Source organism: Coturnix japonica, chromosome 20 (assembly GCF_001577835.2).
Source record: "Coturnix japonica isolate 7356 chromosome 20, Coturnix japonica 2.1, whole genome shotgun sequence".
NCBI classification, from domain to species: domain Eukaryota; kingdom Metazoa; phylum Chordata; class Aves; order Galliformes; family Phasianidae; genus Coturnix; species Coturnix japonica.
In genome coordinates this window covers 3052302-3072806 of record NC_029535.1, presented here as the reverse complement: position 1 = coordinate 3072806, position 20505 = coordinate 3052302, and the positions used below count along the sequence as shown (strand labels likewise).

The 20505-nt window shown below is 48.1% G+C and overlaps 1 long non-coding RNA gene across 1 annotated transcript in view; it reads left to right on the top strand.

The window, feature by feature from the left end:
• Positions 1–767: 767 nt before the first annotated feature.
• The window catches only part of LOC107322873, a 36732-nt gene continuing 16994 nt past the window's right edge, over positions 768–20505 (top strand). Inside the window, exons 1-10 of the long non-coding RNA XR_001559073.2 lie at positions 768–952; positions 1744–1959; positions 3016–3098; positions 6872–6978; positions 8117–8365; positions 9038–9161; positions 11021–11103; positions 16470–16693; positions 17354–17490; positions 19224–19533. This is a non-coding gene — a long non-coding RNA (uncharacterized LOC107322873). The remainder of the gene's footprint in view (positions 953–1743; positions 1960–3015; positions 3099–6871; positions 6979–8116; positions 8366–9037; positions 9162–11020; positions 11104–16469; positions 16694–17353; positions 17491–19223; positions 19534–20505) is intronic.

Genomic DNA, 20505 nt, shown 5'->3' with positions numbered 1-20505 from the left:
GAAAGTTATATGTAGTTAATCTGTGGATGGTGCTAAACTGGGAGGCTTGTTGCCTCCCTTGATTGTAGAAGGGCCTCACACCACAGTCTTCAGAGATTTTAGGGCCTGTCCTCAATTGTGAAAATCAGCCCATCACACTGTTTAACCACCCTGCACTTACAAAGCTGTCACAGATGGTGGCAGTGGTTGCCTGGCTGCAGTGCTGCCATCTGAGCGCAGTGTGGGGAAGTGCTTCTGTGCAGGACAGCACCAAGATAGCAATTGCAGCATCAAGTTAGCTTGTTGCACTGCAAGCATAAAGGCTGTTATCTGCAATTGTGCACCAGGTGATGGGTGCCAGAATTGGTATCAGATCTGCCCAAATACTCTAGATAAGGGGTGGGGGGTAAGGAAAAGCAGTAATTTTAGATTCAGTTCTGCTGATGTGTTTGTCTGTTTGCAGCACTAGTGTAAATCAGTGTTTGAATTAAGCCCAAAACCTAAGGTCTGAAAGTGCTATTTCTCAGGCCATGCAGAAGCAGAAGTGCACAAAATCAATGTTTTCTCTAACTGTTGCTAAGTTTTCTTTGCTGATTAATTTCAGCCCAGTGATCCCCACAGCCACAACCTGCAGAGTCCTCCTGTCTCAGCATCCTGCCCTGCAGCTCCTGGCTGGTTCCATGTGCACCACCATCCCTTTCTGCTCCTCTTTCTGTTTTGTGCTGGGGCTGCTCCTGAGTTTGCTCAACTTCTGCATTCATCTTTCTCTGATCTAAGGTGATTTTCTGACTCTTTTATTGTCCTCAGACAGCCAACTGCACATCAGTGACAAGCTCTGCTGGTTGTGTCCAGCCCATATGACAGGTCTGAAGCAGACGTGAAGCACCAAACACACTGTCCCAAAGGAGCAGACCAATATCCTCTCCCATCAAAAGGGAGAGTGACCTGATTTGACTTGCTTTGGGCAATGTGGGTGAGTGTTGTCCTTTCCTTCCAGCTAGTAGATCTGGAAAAGGTGCTGTGAAGCCTGAGGAAGAGGTGCTACTGACAGGCAGAACAAGGATGCAGGCTGGTGGGTTAGTGCTGGGCAGGCTCAATCTTTGCTGCTGCAGAAATATGGGGATTACAGACTTTCCTGAGTTGGAAGGGACTCACAAGGATCACCGAGTCCAACCCCGTGCTCCACACAAGGCTACACAAACCCTGTGTATGAGAGCATTCTCCAAAAGCTCCTTGAACTCCAGCAGCTTGGGGCTATGCCCCTTGCCCTGTGCAGCCTGTTCTAGGGCTCCATGTGACGTGGGATGTTGTTTCCTCCTTGTCCTGGGTATCAGTAAGAGATACCTCTGCTCCACCTCTCACAAACAGCTCTTTGGTCTCACCTTGCAGGAGGTCAGAACTGATGTTCGTGTTGTAATTTACATGCTCGACTTGGCCTAGAAGTTGTCTGCCTGCCCTGTGGGATGCAATACAAGGGAGGAGCCTCGCTGAGGTTATTTCAACCAGGATAAAATTCACCCTTTTCCCTCATAAGGATACAACTTCCTTCGCCTATGAAATGCAGATAAACCCATTTATCCTTTATGTCCTTTTTCTCTCTCCCTACAAAAGATTTGGGAATCTACAAAAGCCAAGTGTGCCTGTTTACAGCTTCCTAGGTTTACAGTTGTGTATTTTCTTTTTTTATATATATAAAAAGCATGTTCTGTTTTCAATTTCTTATTCCATTTCAGATGTCATCCTTTTTCCTCTTCTTTCTTCCAGGGCCACCCAGGGATTTTGTTCACAGAACAGAATGAGCTGCAAAAGGGATAAAGATCATTCACAGGAACCTTGAAAGAACTGCTTGAGCTCCATGAAATGAAGATTAAAAATAAAACAGGGAGGTTGAGGCGCAGGCTCCAGCACGAGCACCTTATAAACACTTGGCCTTAGAAGCGCGAGTGCTTCCTAGCGGCCCTGAGATGTGCAGAAGAGCAGGTATGAGAGCAAGTCAGGGATGTGGCTTCTGTTGCTTCCTCCCTGTGAAGGGAATAGCAGAGATGAGTTCTGCCATGAGTTACTTCAAAGCTGGGTAATACAACAGGGGGATGTTGCTAGAAATACACTTGCCTTACAGTTTCAGTGTAAAATGAAGGGTTATGCTGATGGCTGCCTTGTGTGAATAAGACCTTAGCAGTAGCTGGGTGTTGTGTTGGATTTTGCCTGGCATTGCTGATATTTTGAGGTGTGCTGGTTGTATCTGGCTTGCTTGTAGGTCTGAGCTGTTCTAGGTATCAAGGAATCAAGTAAATATCTCTTTTCTGCATCCCATCTTTACAAAAGACCATTTAGCAAAGGGCTGACAACGGAGCTTCTGAGAGCATCTTGGGGAAAATGATTGGAAAATGCTATCGTTTAAATCCTGAATTGCTCAGTTAGGAAAAGTGCCCCTGGCATTGCACATCACCCCATGTGTTAATGTTCCATGTCACCCAAACCGTGAGTAATAGGAATCAAATGTGTTGTCAGCTTTGCTGAGCTCACAGGCAGCCTCAGACCACAGGTCAACAAAATGGTTCTGAGCATTTGGCATGATCAGGGAGGGGTGATGGAGCCTTCCAGGTGGGCTTTGCTAGGACATTGTCTTGCTTCTGGTGGGGCTGCATGTCCTGCTTACCAGCAGGGGCTTCTCTATTGGCTTTAAAGTCCTCTGCCAGGCTCCTCCAGCCCTTGGTGGCATCACAGCAAGTCGTACTGAAGTTAATAGCACAATCATCTTGTGTGTTTTGGTAGCAGTGATCCAACTAGTAGTGATGGCTCAACAGTTTTTAGGCTTTTAGGATTAGCTCCAGGTTTAGAAGAGGATCACAAGTGTCTGAGCTGCAGTACATAGATGTAGACAGAGAGGCTGCTATGTGATACCTAGTTTCTCAGGGCTTTTTATGGTATTTCTTGGATATGAAGGTTACAGCCTCAGTCCAACTTATGCAATTCCTTATTTAGGCCAGAACGATGACTTCTGCTTTATTGGGTAAGTGAATGCCTTTGTTGCAGGCACTGGAGGTCCTTGTGCAGCCCTGGAGGAATCCTGGTCCTGCCTTGTCCCAGGATTTGCAGCCCTCACAGCAGAGCTGGGGGTAAGGTCTCAGTTCAGTTAGTACTGAAATACAGCCTAAAAGTGCTGGCTGTGATGCCAACTGCTTGCTCACTCCTACCTGCCTGCAGGAGGTGAGAGAGTCTCTGCTTTAATTGCTGTTTGCTGAAGTATTTTGAGATCGTTGGAGGAAAACTGTGGTTGTAAGTGATACATGTATAGAACCAGGTGCTCCTCCTTGGCCATGCATGGAGCTGAGCAGGTTCAGCATTGACTCAGATGACAAAGTCCATGAAGGTCACTACACCTGTAACACGTATAAATCAAAGGTGGACTGCAGAAGTTCTTATAAAGAGCGTGTGAGTTTTGAGGCAGGGTTGGCCTGAAATTGACCACATACCCAATGTTCAGCTGTTTAATTGAGTTTTTCCTCATTAAAACTATTTGGCAGAGAAATAGTTGATGCGAGGGACCCTGAACCCTGTGTTTTTCATCTGCATCCATGGAGCAACGCATCCACCACTTTAATGGGGAACAAATTTGGGAGTAGGGGAAAAACAACAACACAGAGGCAAGCTGATGTTTGGGAGGAGATGGCTTTGTTTTCATGTGCTGGAGGAGCAATCTTCTAGCTGCTGTGCCTTTAATGGCTTCCCAGGGCCATTTGTTAACCTGCCAAGTCCAACCCAGAGCAACTATTCCAGCCGTATGCCAGAATGACTCTTTTTACCCCAATAAACTACCTGTTCCTTTCAGCCCAGCTGATGGCTCTGCCCTATAGTGCAGATGAGGGGATCTGCAAACAATGAATCCCTGTCAAAAGATTTGTGAGCAGCTGGCCAAACAATTCCAGCCCCAAAAAGACACAGGCAAGAGCATCATTCCTGAAAGCGCTGCGTTATTGATTAAGCACTTGTGATCCATAAAGTACAGTAACAACATGAGGCTGCCTGCAAATGAATTCCACTGAAAAGATCTTTTTACTGCCTCTGATCCTCAAGGACGAGGGTAAAATAAGTTTAGTATGGAGCAGGAATTCATTTGTATAATAATGGTTTTTGACGACTCGCAAAGGTTATTTTATGATTAGCCATCTAATTATAAAATGGCCAACAATTTCATCTTATCCCAATCTACATCAGCTAAATTATGAAATGCCCTTGTTTTATGCAAATTCTGAAAATATTGCTTCTCTAACCTTTCGGCCCCGCTGTCTGTCAATAAGGCTCACGTGGAGCATAAATCTTAGGGTAGCACCAGAGCACAATTCAGCTGCAAGTAAATGGCAGTGAATTAATAATACAGGATCCCTGGATGGAAGGAGGCTGTTGTCTGGTTCTGGAGTAGGCTTCCTTGGTCACCCCAAGGGCTGGGTGTGAGGTGTCCTGTATGACAGCTGGTCCTTGTATGGCATTGCAGGGACCAGCTGGAGCTGAGCAAGCTCCTGAGGAGCATTGGGTGAGAATGGGGTGCACAGCAGGAGCTGGGTGCTGATGTGGATACCCCACAGGGATCCAGAGGGGACACCTGGAGCTGGGGGTGGCTGTGGGGCGGCTGCTGTGGGCTCAGGCTGGGGCAGGGATCAGGCCTTCTGCTTTGGAAGGAGGGAGGAGTGGCAGAGAGGAAAGGCTGGAAAAGGGGGAGGAAAGGAGGATTATAAAGATTAGCTCCAATTAGATACATGTACAACCATCAGATCCTGTTAAACACCCCTGGTTTAAATTCAAACCCTATTATATGGCTGCGGCTTCCAGACAAAGCCCTATTAAGTGGAGCTGCTTTGAAATCCAGACACAACCACTACAAAGACTATTAAACCCCTGCAGGCTGAAGACCAGGTCCCACTGTGCTCACTCCAGCTGTTGGGATAGGACCAGCCAGCAATGGGTGCCTGTGGGCATGGGGATATTGGTGGGATCCAATCCCTCTTGAATGACCTGAATTAAGCAGGGAGCTGAGATGCAGTGACCCATCCCTGGGGGCTCCTCTGTAGGATGGGAGCTGGGATGGGCTCTGGGCAGGGCTTTGAGGGACTTCCAGTGATGCTGTTTGCAGGACAGGTTCAGCACCATCCTCCCCTTCCTGTTGGCTGCTACACCCATCAGTCTGCATCCCTTTCTCTGCTCTTGCTGTGGTGTTGCACAGCAGTGTGAGGAGCAACAAGGGCTGCTTCCAGCCAGCCCTGGGTCCACCAAGAGCGCCTGAGATGCCCTCATGAACACTGCTGGCATCACCACTGCTTGTTTCCAGGGGATTTATTTGATGTGGAGCCTTGGCAGCATCAGATAACTTTTAATTAGCACTGGTTGCTTTTTTCTTTAACAGAGAAAAGGGAATTTGCCATTTGAATTTTTAGCATGTGAAATATTAACTTAGATATCTATTTAATTTTTTTTTTTTTTTATTAAATACTATACAGCAGTGTCTTATTAATATTAAAACTTTAATACAATGTAAATGTCAGAGCGAGTCGTAATGATAAAACCTAAATGAAATGTATTTGCTTTGCTGCTTCGCTTACGATAGCAAAAGATTTCCAAGTCAAAACAGACTTCACTTTTCAATGGAAGCACAGTTTCTTTGCTTCACCAGAAATCATTCCATCAGAGGGTTTCTCCCCACTCCCAGCCACCACGATGGAGACCTGGGGTGTCAATGTGCTGGGCTGAGACCTGCAGGGCTCGCTGTTGTCTCCCAGCTCCTGCTCTACTCTTTCCTGTTCCCTGTGGGTATGCTGAGGTGAAGGAGGGAGCACGGGGTGCTGGCATGGCACTGCCTTCTCTATCAGAGCAGGAGATGAAGCTGGGATGTGCAGCATATGGGGCATACAGCAAGTCTTGGTGCTGTGGGTATGGGTGTGAGGCTTCCTTTCCCTTTCATCTTTTTATCTTGGTCTTTTTCTGAAGGAGCAGCAGATGAAAGAGCCCACCACTTGTGTCAAATTCCTATCAAGTGCGTTAAAGGGAATCTTTTTGGCTTTTGGGCTTGCTTTGAAAGGAAACAGTGGCAAAAGGAGCAAGGAAGGTACAAAACAGACCCTGGCTAGCTTAGCTACATTTATAGTGTGAGCGATTTGCTCTCCAAAGTAATTAAGATGCAGGTGCTTGGGGAGTATGCATGAAGCTGCATCAGTGCAGTGCACCTTCCTTGGGCTTCTGCATAGCTGCAAGCTGCCCCAAATTCACTCATTCACTCCAAGCAAGCCACAGGCTTTTGGGGATGGCAGGTACAGAGGCTGCTGGAGGATGCAGTTGCTGCTGCTGGGCTTGCCTCTGGGCAACCCTGCTATTTAAAATTCCCCCTCCTTGCTGCATGCAATAAATCAGATGCAAGGGCTTTCTGTAACAGGAGCAAGGTGGGTTTGGCCCAGGCTGTGAGGTAGAGGAGCAGGGTGATAAGCAGATGGGCTGCAGGCAGGGGCTGCGCTGCATCCCTGTGCGAGGTGCTGAGGGGGTTGGCTGGGCTCCCCCACCTGCTAGAAACTTGATCTTTAATCAGCCCAATAAGCACCAGTATTTAATAATGGAGCAGATCACAGAGCACGATTGCAAATATCTTAAATGGAGATGTGGAAACTTCCCATTTTACTGTGTATGAGCTGTAAATCTCAGGCTTGTGTCTAGATGTGTGAAGGTTAATAAAACCAAATAAGAAATGAATTCCAGCAGTCAGAGCTGGCAGCTGACAGTGTGGGCATCACTGCACGTCCCCAAGGCTGGCCACACATGGAAGCGGTCTAATGCTAGGGATGTATATGGAAGCTTCTTCCTTTTCTCACTCCTTTTCCAAGCCTGTAACAGTGTCTCATCTCTGCAGGGGCAGCAGCTCTCAGCTGGGGTCACCATGAGGATGAGATGGGAGAAGGGTTGGACCTGCAGGACCCTTTGCTGCATGCACAACCATGGAGGATGTCCTCACCACTGGTCAGTGCAAAATTCACTGCAAGACCATTTCAATGGGTACCATCTTGTCCTTTCTCTGCTGCAAAAATAAAGCAGTTGCAACAGAGCCTGCTTTTCACTTGCTTTGTTCTAATTTCTTTTTTTCTTCCCCTCTACTTCCTGTTCATTGGTGATGGGTTGCTGGGGGAAAGCATCTGCACCAGTAGGAGATTCAGTCTGTAACAGGAGGGTTGGTTTCTGCACCTGGTGCTTTAGAAGGCTGCAGTAATCCTCAGCTCATTACAGCTGGGCTGGTGCAGTGGGAAATTGGGACAGATGTTGGACAGATGGTGACCCTCTGCTGTAGGGATCACTGCTGCTGGTTGGTATAAAGAAGTGTTTTGTTTGGTTGGTTTTAGATTAGGCCGTGATGCTTCTTTACCAGAGTGGAGAGGCATCAATTCTACCATTCTTTGTTAACAAATACTGGGATTTGATCACCCTGGCAGACTGGTCATTAGTCCCATATACTGATACTAATACTAGCACTGGTGCTGTGCCCCACAGAGGGCTTTGTGTTGGCCCTGGGAACTGCGACCACTGGCCAGGTTTTGCTGATGGCAGCAGGGGGCTGGGTGAGGATGCTGCTGTCCTGCTTAACTGCAACAAACGGGACCAGCTCAGAGATGGGAGACTTTATCTCAAATGAAAAAGCATCCTGGAGTGAGGAAGGACCGGTGGGTTTGGGGGAGTTCATTCTTTTAGTGGCAGCAGCATTACAGGATTGCACAGGCTGCCCTGCATCGAGCTGCTCTATTGATCATCGCTTTGATTCCTGCTGGTTTATTTACTTGCTTGATAATAATTTGCTTAATAAAGCCTTGCTATAGTGATTACAGAGTCCCCAAACCTTTTGATTTCCAATTTCATCCCCAGCTCCAAAGTCACTGGAGTTTCTGCGTTCCCTTGGAGGGATGTTCTGGGCTTCACTTTGCATCAGTCAGGGTTACGTGAGCTGACCCATGACTGATTCATCGACAGGTACAAGTAGATGGAGCTGATGAGATGATGCAAGCCCAAGTGCAATAGATTTGTAAGGTGAAAATGGCCATGTTTCATCTTCTCTGGCCCCCTTTTCCCCGCAGGTGTTGTCAGCAAAGGCCTCTCTCTTTCTGTGCAGCTTCCCTTTGTGTCAAAGCGTACCATGCTGAAATGAAAGCCAGATCTTCATCAAAGAGCACGGCGTGTCTCTGGGTGTGATTTCTTTGTGGGAACAAATGCAGCCCGATTCATGCAGATGTGGTCCTGGGTGAGGAGGACAGCTTCCATTGCAGCTACACAGCACCCAGCTCAACAGGAATGGGGAATAACTTCAACAAAAGGAGCAGAACTGGACCTTGCGTGATGCAGATGCACTAGGGCTTGTCAGGTAAGGCCAGAGCAGCATGCGGGATCTGTGTGGGGCCAGCAGGTGCTTGCAAAGCATTCCTAAGCCTTTAACCAAGGCTGGTTAAAAGTGAGCAGGCATGGCTAGCTTAACTGCTGCAAAACAGTGTGACACAGACAGGCACAACCCCAGCCTGGAACCCACCAATGGGAAGAATGTGATATATTTTTTTCTCATTTAACATTTTCCCTCAGTTTTCCATTTGTGGGAGAGGAAGGAAGGAACGAATCCTATTTAGCTGATTCAGTCTAATTTGGAATGAAAATGAAATGCTGCAATATTCCTCTGGCCCGAGGCAGTGGTTTGCCACTGCATTAATGGAGCCGTGAGCATGATGTGGGATACACCAAGCAGAGCTGGGGCTGCAGGAAACAGTCACTGTCCTGCGTGTCTGTGCCCCAGGAGCTCTGTGTGTGATGCACGTGGACACGATGCCTCACTGGGGTCATGCAGTGCTGGGCCCACATTGCCAGCAGGTGCTGTATGGATGCTGGGTGCCTTCGGGTGCTCTCAGGCTCTTTCTGCTGCTTCGCTGCCTCTAGATGGCACTGACCCAACGTGCCAGGTTGAGAGCAGGACAGCTTCTGAATTAATTTTTCTTTTCCCTTCGCTGGTTATTTTTGTTTTGGAATCCTGTAATAATGGATTTTTCAGTTTCTCCAACGAGGTGCTGATCGCAGAAATGATCGATGTCGCTGGGAGAGAAGAGCCGCACGGTGCCAGGCTCTGCCCTGCTCTCCTGCACTGCGTGGGCTCAGCAGGGCTCTGGCCCTATGGGGTAAGCACTGAGTGGGATATGGGGACAGGAGGGCAGGGGTTGTGCTGTCTGCATAGCCCCAAACCCTCCCTTGTCCCTGGAGCTTTGGTGAGGAAGGCCAGTGAATGCAGCATGGCAGCGTTCCTCGTTCTGCTCTCAGTTATCCCTGCTAGCAGCTTTGCTCTGTAAATCCCATTTTCTGCCTATTCCTACATCCCTTGAGCCGGGCAGCAAGGATCTGCCTTAAACCCTGAGGTAACAGGAGATCTGTGAAGCATGGGGATATGAACACGGGCACAGTTTCCTCCTTCCTTTTCATGAGGCCCTGCTCAGAAACTTCTTTTCCTCATTCCCAAAGCTTGGCACATCAACAGCCCCACAGTGATGGGTGCTATGGGGCTGGGAGACCTGGGGAGCTGCAAGGTGGGACAATATACAGCATAGAAAACACTCATGAGGAGAAAGGAGGGACAGTTCCTGTTCATGTACATCCTTGCTGTACAGGATAAAGCAGAGTGCAAGATTGCAAGTGGTCCATGAATCCTGCCCCATATCCTCTCTGCAGTGCCTGTGCTCTAAGCATCCTCCTCCCTGTGGGGATGTGGGGTATATTTGTTTCAAGGAGAGGCTGAAACAAGACATAAGGAGTGCTGCAAGGACTTTTGTGTTCAGTGCCCATCAGAAAGAGGCACAGCTGTAGCACCAAAGCCAGCAAGTCTGCTCCTTGCATACCCTGCAAGGCTCCATCCAGCCCAGGGCATTGCTTCTGGGGTGGAAGGTAGAGCCTCAGGGCCACCAGGCTTAAAGGCTGCTTGTGTTCCCACCTGGGAAATAATCACAGCTTCTTCCATCAGGTTTTGCTTGATCTCATGGGTAGCAACATATGGGGATGGGGCTCAGCACAGCCTTGCATAGCAAGGGAGCAGCTCCCCCACGGGTTTGTTTGGGGTCCACTGGGTCAGTTACTGACTGGTCCCACAGCATTGCACTGTGCCTGCTGTTCCTACTGGGTGGTTTGGTGGAGGGATGAGGATATATTTGTGGTTCTTAATATTCTCCACCAAGATGCCTAAGGAGCACTGGGGTGTTATTTAAGCATATTCTGAGGGACGGGTCAGGGGAGATTTCTGATAAATTAGGGCTATTCCCAATCCAGCAAGGGAGGGAATACTCAATTCCCTCCTTTCCAGCATGCATTAGCAAGCACACACTGCGCCTGAACAAGAGGGAATGCAATTTGGATGGGGCAGATTTTTAATGCAGGCAGAAGCTCCCATCCATGGGACTGCCACCCTCATGTTTATGGGATGGATGTGTCACTAGGATGTGCCCTGGGAGCTCCTTACACAACACTCCTGGGGCAAAGTGAACCCAAATCCAAGTGTGGGCTATGAGCAGGAGTGCCAATGGGATGGGAAACCTATTTGCTGGGTTATGTGAAAGCCTGCAGGGCTTCAGCTCCATCCCATGCACACTGGGGAGCTCTGCTTGGACAGGTGTTACCTCTGGAATTCACCTTATTGCTTCTGACAGGAAAGAATCACTGAAATGCATGTTTTCAAGAGGGCTGTGGGAGGGTGCATGAATGTCATTATCAGAAACATGGATGCTTTGTTTGGTTGAGGGCTCAAAAATTGTCTGGGGGATGGAACTGCATAAAACATGTGCACTGTTTTCTATTTGCAGAGTTATCAAAGCTCACAGAAACGTTGCTCTTAGTACTAGCAGTGTGAAGGCCACTCTTCCTGCTCAAAGGAAGGCAGTGCTCTTGCTGCTTGTCCCAGTGCAACACTGTGCAGCTCCGGTTCTAGTCTGGCTCCATCTGCTCTGTTGATTTCCTGCTCTGATTTCTTCCTTTCTTTTCTTCTTTTTTTGCAAAGCTTTTGTCTTTCCTGGAGAGAAAAAAACCACGTGGATGCGAGGTTTGAGCTACAAGCAGATTTCTCCCTTGCCACCCTACATGGTATGTGTTCTTGGGGCAGTCCTGTTTGTCAGCTGCAAAGTCACCTCCCGAGCAAGGCGTGCCCCTAAACCTGAGGTAAAAGCAGCCAGTGGGTTGTGGTTTGCTCACAGCTCTGCACACCTGAGGCAGCAATTAATGTGGGGAAGATCTTGTGCAAAGCTCTGTTGCTGCCCCACCTGCGTGTCCCAGAAGTGAGGAGCAAGTCTCTGCTCTGGCACCAGGTGGGGAGAACAAATCTTGCAGCCATGGAGAAGTAAAGATGAAGGAGATCAATCCAGAGCATTTATAATGAATAGTAAATAAGCAAGCACAGGCTAGCTGTCTGCACAGGTATACAGCTTCATTAAGAGGCACCAGTGACACACTGATAATGGCTTGCATTTAATAACAGGATTTAACATCCCTGTAAAGGAGAGCAGGCAGTCAGCTGGTGTCAGGATGGCGAGATAGAGTTTTCTTGTATTACATCTTTACAAATTGCTTGTGAAGAGAGGCCAGCAGCAGGTCTGCCGTCCCCTCATTCAGGTATGGGGCTACTCACAGGTGCTCTTAGACCCATTTCTGTTTGCACAACCAAAGCACCCAGCAGGGCCGGGCAATGCATTAGGCTCACACCATCCAGAGGGACTGCAGGCCTTCTCACCCCACTGCTACCTCCACTGCAGCTTTAAGACTGTGGGTGTGCAGATGTGGAGGGGCAGCAGCTTCCCTCCTCACAGGCTCTCATCAAAGGGGTCTGATGCTTTGGCGGTACCCACAGGGCTGAAACTTGTCTAGCCAGGGTTGTGATCAATAATTAATGATGGTTATTTAATATTTGCTAAGTGCCAGCGCTATGTTTGCCTCCAGATCCCCCCGGTGTTCATCGAGCCTTGGTTGCATTTTTATACTGATGTGGGTCACAAAAGATTTTACAGAGAGAGTGTTTAAGGAAAAATATGGGACAATTCTTTGTACAGAAAGAAAAGAACCATCCCACTGCTGGAAAATCAGCTGTAACCGGGGAGGAAAATTCTCATTCCTGGCAGTGTGATTTCAGGGCAGGCAGCTCCATCAGCTCGAAAAGGCCAGATCCAGGTCAAGAGCTGATCTGGGGGTGCATCCATGCTGCTCCTCTGCCCCATGGAGTGGGGCTGGTTGCAGCTGGGCAGGGAAATTTGATGTGGCTGGACATTAAAAGATGAGGATAATTTGGCTGCTGGGCAGGGGAGGCTCCCTGGTGTCTCTGCAGTGGTGTCAGTGCTGGGTGGCAGAAGGGACAGGAGGTTCCCTGGTGTTCCTTTATCCATGCAGAGGGATGCAGGCACTATTGGTTGGGAGCAGAACAAGGGAAAAACAGCCAGAGCTGGGAGCTGAGCTGCGGGGCACTGGCAGTGCTCATTGCTGGAGGATGAAGCGGGATGCAGCCTGCTCCATGCCCACCCCCATAAATCCTGCCTGCCCCACTCATCCCTCCCTCACTTCAGCTCTCACTCCTGCAGCTCAGTGCTGCCTTCAACCACGAGTGCCTGAGCGGGGCCGGCGCGTGATGGATGCGGCAGCGTGGGCACAGGACGGATGTGGGTTGGGTGTCAGCGTTATTTGTTGTTGCCTGACTACAACAAATCACATTTTTAAGCAAACTCTCAGTGCTCCGTGGCCCTGTTGTTATCTGGCTGGTGCTGGCGACTTGGACAAATCACTTCAGCTTCGTATTCGTGGTTTCTATTTCGTGCCAGCCAGCTTTGTTAGCATCCCATCCCAGGCGTGTGTCACGCAGCAGTGGAGTTAATCTCCTCTGTATAGAGAGAGCATTTGGTACGTACAGAGTATTATTTTGTACTGAAATGCTATTTAATCCTTGTTTTGATGCAACAAGAGAGGGAAAGAAGGGTTAATGAACCCTCCCTGGGGAGATTAGGCTGGGGTTGTTCAGGCTTCTTTAGTCCCGCAACGTTTATTAAAGGCTCTTTTTTGTTTTATTGTTGTAATGCTTCATTCAAAGAAATCCCTCCTGGAGAATTCTTTCAATTTGGTCTCCAGAGCAGAAATAAACCAGCTTATCTGCAATCTTTTAATATCATATTCAGGGCTTTTAATAAATGTGAGCTTCATCAGTGCCTTCTTTTTTTTTTTCTTTTTTTTTTTTCCTCCCTCTTTTTTCACTGGTGAGATAATTTAATATTAACACATCACACCTTATCACCCAGTAGCACTTAGTCCCTGTAATCCCATGACAGGCTAATTTCTGGAGCAACATCCCTTGTGTCAAATCTGCTCCGTTCCATTGCAGCCCGGCTGCTCGTGGAGCCTGGTTTGCTGATGAATATTCCAACTCTGAAGCTTTTATCTAAGGATTATGAAATGAATTCGGAGTTTAGCTGGAGGGAGTTACAGCTTCATTTTGCCTAGCGGAGTTTGTTCCTATCATTGGAACAAATGATGGCTTTTAATGCTAAAAAATGTAAGATGGAGAACTAAGAATACATGTGTGGAATCCCCCCAGAGGGGTTGGGGTGTTAATTGCTGGGATATTCACTTTCCTTACCTGAGATGCAGGGTGCATTCACCAGCTTTGCCCCATTCACTTGCTGTGCACATTGCCTGACTGTACCCCTCCCACCCCCTTTCTCTTCCTTCCCCACTGAAGGCTGAATAATAAATTCAACAACAACAAAAAAATAATTACCTTGCCATAAATTAGGTTATTAGCATATGAATTAGAGTTTAACATATGAAAGGGCTTTTGATGCCGTATAAAGTTAATATAGAAAATGACCGGAACAGAAGAACAAATTACACTGGAACAGTCAGTTCTGCCCAAGTGCAAACAGCAGCTTGGGAGCATTGGGGTGGGGGCATGGCTGTGCTTGGGATGGGGGGCAGCCCTGCACTGTCCCCTCTGTGTCCCCTCCATGGCTGCTTTAGGGGTGAGCATGGTGTTTGCATAGGGAGACACACTGGGATGGGGGTCATTCATGGCCATAATCTAATGTGAATCATGAGAAGTTCATGGCTGTTGCTTTTCTGTCGCTGTATATTTTTCCTTTCTTTCTCTTTTTTTCTGGTCTGTATGATGAGAAATCCCTTCGGTCACACAGACACCCAAGATAGTAACGTAATTACACCTTCCCAGCCGCTGTTTCCAAGAGCGCTTGCCATGAGTGCCAATTGAAATAAATGCAGCAGATTACTGGGAACTTAAAGGACAAGCAAAGTGCTTTTTGGCCATATATCAGCCTGGGTGCTGGATGCTGCAGCCACAGAAGTGCTCTGCAGAAGTGCATTTGTCTCCTGTACTGGGGCCTTTGGCAGGGAACAGATCCACGTGGGTTGTGGGGTTGGCATTGGGAGAACCTAAAGGTGGGCAGTTCTTGCTGCCCCATCAGGCACTGGCTTTGGGTGCAGGAGCTGATGGGCTGCAGATGTTAACTGCAATAGTCTGCTACCTCTAGCTTTGCACTCACCAGCTTAGAGAGTCAATGGCTCAGGCTATTCATGACCCTTTTTATCCAAAAGAATGATTAATTGTCTCCTTGGTCAAGGTTGTCCTCCAAATTGCACTAAATTAGTGGTAATGCATGTGATATTTCTCACTTTGTCCAGCGGTGATTTGTTGTTTGCTGGTGCTCCCACCTGCTTTTGGGGTGCTCACCTCCAACCAAGGGGTGCTGCAGGGATCTGAGGGAGCTTCAGTGGGGAAGCATCAGAGCCTCGAGTTCTGAGTGGCCAACTCATCCCTGCCAAGGAGGTGCTGTTATATGGTGCCTTCCTGCCAGGCACAGCCACCCCCTCCAAGACAATCACCAGCTTAGATTCTACAATGAGGATACATTGTGATTTTTAATGTTCTGGGCTCTTCATTTTTCCCTTGTTGCTGGAGATCATTGCCCACAATGGCATTTCTCCCCAGCCCATTCCTGCTGCTTCTCCCATCCCATGTTTGCAGCCATGGACAGAAGCTGACTTTAGCACAAGTCTCCTTTGATCACAGGGAGCCTTATCTGGTCCCTGAGACAAACGCATCCCAGGGAGATGGCAGAAATTAGGTCAGTTCTGCACCACAGCCTCCCCTTCTGTTGTCTTCCATCCACCAACCTCTCCTCTGTGGCAGCTGGAGGCTGGCCTGGCTCTTTCCTTTATCTCAGGGTTATCAGCCAGCTGTGAAGCCCAGAGGCTGCCTCGAACCCCTCCTGCTCTGCTCACCACCCCAGGCTTGGTTACCCCAGTTGGTCCCCATGCCACTCATACCACCAGAGCCCAAACCAAAGGGAAGCAGGAGCTTGGCTCAGCAGGCAGGAGCCCCCAGCAGCATGCAGTGCAGCTCCAACCTTTTGTGCAGCTCATTAACAGCAAATACTAAAGAGAAGGAGGGCAGAAGCATTATGGAGCAATTTATATGTAAATGTCTGAAGTATGAAATAAAAGCCAGCCTACTGGCATTCATTAGGAAAAAAAGAAGGAAAAACATTATTGAATTGTCTTGTATTTGTGCTTTGTTGCGTTTTGTTTTGTTTTTCCATCCTGGTAAGACAAAGCACATTGACACACCTTCTGTTTGGCTTCTTGATCCTCCAACTGCATCCTTGCTGCACCCAGTCACAGTGTAGGGCCAGGATCTCCCTGTCCTGGATGCAGGGAGGAGTGAGATGGGGGGGCTCTGGACATCCCATGGGACCTCGTGCCCCATTGGAAAGATGATCCAAAGTCTTCATTTCAGAGGAGTTTCCATCCTGCAATGTGAGCTGTCAGCTCTCAGCTGAGGCCCACCTCTCCAGCAAGAACAGAACAAGATAAAAGGATAATTCAGGCCATTTTGATGGTGGCCCCAAGAGGTACAGCTGATGGCACTGCTGCTAGAGCCAGCCTTGGTGTGTTTGGCAAAGAGCTGATTTTCTCTTCCCAGCACTATAACACCTCTTGGTGTGGGTGTGCCAAGACCCAGCAGTGGGTTTAGGGTCTCAGGCTGCAGCTGAAGGCCAGGGGAATGCTTGTGCTGCCAGCCTGGGTTGTAGGATTAGAGGCATAAAAGCTCAGTAAAGACTATTTTTGGACTTATATACAAACAGGCTGAGTTGAGCTGCACCAACCACAGTCATTGCTGTGGGCAGAGCAGGAGGACCACAGGTTCAAGGAGGGTTTGGATCCGGAGGTGGATGTCTGTAGAGCTGAGCTGTTATGTGCAGCTCTCCACGATGCTCCTGCAGCACAATGCCTGGCTTTGGTGGGGAAACTGCATCACAACCTCATGCTTGGCATTTGGGGTAACCTTATGTAAATTAATGTAAATGATAAGAGAGCTGCCCCCCTGAAGCAGCAAAGGGATTGGTTCCTTTGCCAGGTGCTATAGCTCAAACAGCATATTTCTATTGTGCTTCTCCACATAGGGCATCTGGAGGTTTCTGAAGCAGACTTTCAGCAGCTGTGTGAGGGAAAGCTATTCAAATGGGAGAGGAGGAAAAATGGAAAACTACCGACGTTGTAACATCACAATCAAATATGTAAGAACTGGAAAGATGTGTTCATTATCTCCTGAGCTGTTATCACCATATCAAACACATGGGATCACTCTGGGATGCTTGTGTCTGTGGCCAGGCACTGCACACCCCATGTAAGTATGATGAGCAAACACGCTCTCAGCTTTACTCCTCCTGGGGGGAGTGCTCAGGGTAGAGGACAAAAATGATGATGCATTGCCATGTAGCACAAGACACTGATATATAACACGGTACAGCACTAAGGTGGTGAATTCATATCTTAATGTGAGACTCCACTTTTATTGCGTCCATAATATATCTAAATCGATTCAAGATAAATATGATCATAACTTTTAATCTGAAGGAGAGAGAAAGACTGTTGTCTGTTGACAAAGTGGTGCTCCTGCTGTGGTTCCTCACTGCCTGCCCAGCATTGCTTCATCCCTGCCTGGCATGTGCTTTCTAATCCTATAGCTTCCACTTGGCTTAATTCAAGCTAAGCCCACCCCAGCTGTGTGGTATGTTTGTGTGAGCTGAATGACTGCTTGTGTCCTACTCTGCCCAACATCATCTGGTCTGTTATATCGAATTAAAACCTAAGGCTGCACACGTGGAGAGGATAAAATGCTGGGCATCCAGCTGAGATTTCCTCCTGCACCGGTTGGCCCTGGAGAACTAGGGTGTCTCCAATGTCCTCCTCCTCTTCTCCATCCCTTCCTTCACCCCCTCCGCCATCCACTCCCTCATCCCTCCATCATCTCTTCACCCATCATCCTCTCTATTGTTCCCACCAGTGAGGGATGGCAGAACTCCAGCAGGTCCCCACCTGGCCCAGGAGGGGATGAGATGAAGAGGAGACTCTGACCATGCTGTTCCCAACTGATTTCCCACCCACAGTGGAAGACGTGAAGCATTTCTTATCTTCAATATGGTAAGTCCAAGGGCAGAGCAATTAATCAGTCCCCAGCTGCTATCTACCTGGGAATTAGTGTATTTCCTGAGGATTAGCCTAATTGTCTAATTAAATTGTATCGCCTCTCCTCATTTACCGTTTGACTGTTTTATTTGTAAAATATCCTTAGTTTCTGTTATTTAAAGACTTTCAAGAGGCTGGTTTGGGCTTTGTATGCATTCCTCTCCTGACACAAACCTCTCAGCCTCCTGGAGAGCCAAGGTGCTGCCTCAGCACCACTTCTTGTCATCACTCTTCTGGTTGTCACCTCTCTCCCTGCCCAAATGCAGGACCTCTAATCCCTTATTTTTCCTATGCTTGCCTTGACTGGGTGACAGAAGGGACATGTCCAGAGAAGATGCTCTATGAGAGTACCTTGACAGAAGGTTTAGGGCTAGGATAGGGCATAAATGTCATATAAATGTCATTTTCTCCTTCAATGGGTGCTTAACTCACCAAATCTATCTTCCTTTGCACTTTGGTTGGGGGTTGCAACGGCAGCATCCAGAGTCAGTGAAGTCCTAATGAAGGAGTGTTTGCTGTTTCCTCTTGGCTGAGGACCTTTGGTACTGGTGTGTGGTGGCAGGCTGATAAGGATGCTCAGGCTGAATCGCTGTAGGTAGTGACTCTTTCTTGATTTTGCCTCACTTTTATGATCATTTAAGAATGTTCTCTAAGCAGAATGAGACCATCTTCTGATCCTCTATCAAGGTCTCAACTCAACCATGGCTGGAGGAGGTGGTTGGTTTTGCTGGGTGCTAATGTTGAAGACTTCTGGGGACAGGTCAATCCAGCAGGACCTTAACTGTATTTTGATGGGTTCCCAAAATGTATGTATGGGTGTACATTAGCGCTCTGTGCATGGCTATGTTGGGGCCAGGCATGGAGGTGGATGGAGGTTGGGGTTTGAGGGTGCCCTGTGCTTGTTGTAACCCTCATGTTTGTGGATGTGGGGAGCTTCCCACTGAGAGGAAAAGGAATGAGTGTGTGTGTGTGCACATGGATAGGATTCTGCTCATCCTGTTCAAGTGTCTGCAATGAAGATGCTTGAATGCAGACAATTTCAAACTGCAGCAGCACCATTGTGCTGCTCAGAGGTGCTTATTGGCTCACACAACCGAAAAGATTATGGCATTCAAAATCAATCATTTATAAACAGCAGATGTTTCATAAACTATGATAAAAGGAAACTCCACCAGCAGAACATCAGCCCACCCAGTGTGTGTGTGTGACTGGACTTGGAAGAAGGTATCTGATGGAGCAGCTGCTGGGAGAGCCAGGGGAGGTCAGCTCCAGAGCAGTGGGGAGATGCACGTAGTGCCCATGTGCCTAACAAGGAGCCTCAGAGTGATACAGAGAGGGCAATGGAGGGCAGTCATTTCATAAGAAATCATGAGGGGGAAGGAAATGGTATGAAGTGAGAAGATGCAATGAGGGGAATGAAGAAGGAAGAGGGTAACAATATGAGAGCTCTCCTCCAAAGCCAAGGAGCATGTGAAATACCCTCCCAGTGAGCTCAGCAGTCATTAAGAGCTGCAGGATTGCTTTGAGCATGGCAGGAGCACTGGGATGTTGTCCTGCTCCCACCCTTAGTCCTGACCCAGAGAACAGGGCTGGTTTCTCTGGCTCTGCCTGAAGCCATTCACCCAGAGGTATTTTGTTTTGTGCCTGGAGTGTTTCATTTCCTTTTATTGCTTAATTTTCTGTTACAGGAGAGACTGGCCTCTTTCAAACACAGATTGGGATACAACCATCTCCAGGCTCCATTTGCCCTGATGAACTTCACCTGGACCTGTTGCCTCTCACCCCACATCTCCCTTCCCTGTGCTGCATTTAAGCTCAGGCTCCCAGCATTATTCTTCTCCTGGTTGAGCTGTGCTCTTGGCTTCCTGTTTGTCCTTGGATTTGCTTCATCACTGGACTGCTTTTCCTTGCTTTGATCCTGTACTTCGTTGATAGTGATGCTGCTGCCCGCTTTGCTTCCTCATTCTTTGGAGTTGCTTCTCAATGCTGCAGCCCCAGGTAGGTCAGGCTGTTTCACTTTCCTTACCTCTGAGTGTGAAGGAGTTGGCTGCTCGTCCCCATTCATCCTACTGGTGTGTGCCAGGCTGCTGTGGGATTAGGAGCTGATTTTCAGTGCTCAGAGTGAAATGTTGCTTCCTGCTGCTGGCAGAGCTTTGAAGTGCTGCAGGTTGCCTGTGACATATTCAGCAGCGTGGCTTAAGGAGGGGATGTGGGGCCAGGATGTGTCATGGGAAAAGATCTGAGGAGGCACAGAAATAGAAATAAGGATAAAGAACAGAGGTAAGGAGAACTGGAAGCAGTTGGTGGAGAACTGCACTAAGGTGATGAGAAGCCAGCGCAGCAGCTGCTCAGTGCACCTGGTATCCCAGCATGTTTAATGAGGTGCTGCTAACCTTGGGTTGGTTTCTTTAAGTAAATGTTATAATAAGGTGTGGGAAACTGCTCTGTTAGGCATTCAGGTTTTGTGCTGGTGCCTTTAGTTGGGATGTTGAGGTGTTTTTTGGTGAAAGATGTTGTGGTTTTCATGGATGCACTGAGGGGCCGAGCAATGCTTTTATCCAGCTCTGAGAGGCTGAGGCCTTGCAGTGAGCTCAGGGCAATGTTCTGCTCTGCACGCCCACACAGCTCTTTTCTGTTTCACCCATGGCTTTGAGAAGTGCTAGAGCAGCCTTAATATAGATGGTGAAAGAGAGAAGGTGTAAAAAAACAAAACAGTTTAAACCATTTCTGCATAGTTTGCTCTATTTTTAGTCCCAATTTGAGGAATGAATGTAGGTCAGAAATGGGGGAGTTTGCATTTTTCTTGTTGTGTATGAAAAAATCAAGGGAATTCTGGAGAAATGGAACAGCCCTGGAAAGGACAACAGGTCTACCAAGCACAGAGCTGCTGCCTGAGGAGTGGAGTCATTGGGTGGTGGGCAGGGAGTAGTGAGATACCAGGGGCATCTCTCAGGTGGGAGATACCCTTTA